General features: G+C 39.0%; 1 pseudogene; it reads right to left on the reverse strand.

The window, feature by feature from the left end:
* LOC107577228 (ATP-binding cassette sub-family F member 2-like) overlaps positions 1 to 1,241 on the reverse strand; it is a 3,520-nt pseudogene extending 2,279 nt beyond the window's left edge.

Genomic DNA, 1,241 nt, shown 5'->3' on the forward strand with positions numbered 1-1,241 from the left:
TTTTTTTTTTTTTCACCAAACCTGTGTCTATCTGTTATTTTTTTGGTTTAAATGGTTCTCACAATTCACTTCTTTTTTCTTGGTCATGGTATTGGTCAATTAAACAAAGTGAGAACAAAGCATTTCTCAACTGATGCTTCATGATGATAACAGATCTTGGGCAAGAGAAAATGACATGCAAGAACACCAAAATGTCACACTGACCAGCTACAGTGTGTGTGTGTTAATGTGTATTTGTCTGCACAACGAACCTTGTCGTTGACCACATGAGCTGTTAGGCCACCATTTTCTGCAGTGTCTTTTCTTTGCTCTGAGCCTGGCGAGCTAGCTTTGCAGAGCCGTGACCAAGACGGGCAATATAGTTCTACAGGAAACCAAGGGAATAATTATGACATAATTTTTGCAATGACATACTTATGGTGAATAGCAGCAGTGATGTACAAGGACTATGAAACAAAAATACAATTTAAAAAGAGTAACAAGGCCACAAGGCTACACTGTTTCACCTTCATATGAGCTATCTGGTCCTGCTCCCAGTTGTACCGCTTCATCTGGTTTTCCTCCAGCTCTTCCCTGGTCTTCACATACTGGTCGTAGTTACCCTAAAAACAAACTTTTCATTACATAGCATATACTTTCACCACTCTCATACCTTTGTTACTTTTAACATATGGGATAAGTGTGCTAATAAACCAGACTCAGGATCGGCAACAGTTCATAATTAGCAACAGTAAAAAAAGCATCAGATTTCAGGTCTTTTAAGGCTAGACAAGGAAGAGCAGCCTCAGGATCAGGTCCCCTATTAAAGGTGGTAGTACAGATTTTTAGAGGACGACAAAGCTTTTGCATACTACAACCTCCTAAACATAGACGGAGTTTGAATTCTGTGAGTTGGATGCACTGAACATTTTCAGAAAAGCTATGACATCACACACCATACTTTTGCCATAATTTTTATCATTGCCTTAATGTCGTACCAAATCTATATGACTTTTGAACATAAAAGAAGATATTTCTATTTCCATTGCATTTTTGGGTGAACTATCCCTCACTGCTTTCAACAGATTCTCTGCTTATTTTATTGTAGGCAAAAAACACACACACACACACACATGTGAACGTTGTGCTACAGCACTCACAGTGTAGTACTTGAGCTTCCTCTGGCGGAGATGAATGATGTTCGTGCAGACACCATTGAGAAAGTCTTGAGAATGTGAGATGAGTACAAGGACTCGCTTAAA

This window comes from Sinocyclocheilus grahami, unplaced genomic scaffold (genome assembly GCF_001515645.1).
Source record: "Sinocyclocheilus grahami isolate Dianchi unplaced genomic scaffold, SAMN03320097.WGS_v1.1 scaffold5478.1, whole genome shotgun sequence".
NCBI classification, from domain to species: Eukaryota; Metazoa; Chordata; class Actinopteri; order Cypriniformes; family Cyprinidae; genus Sinocyclocheilus; species Sinocyclocheilus grahami.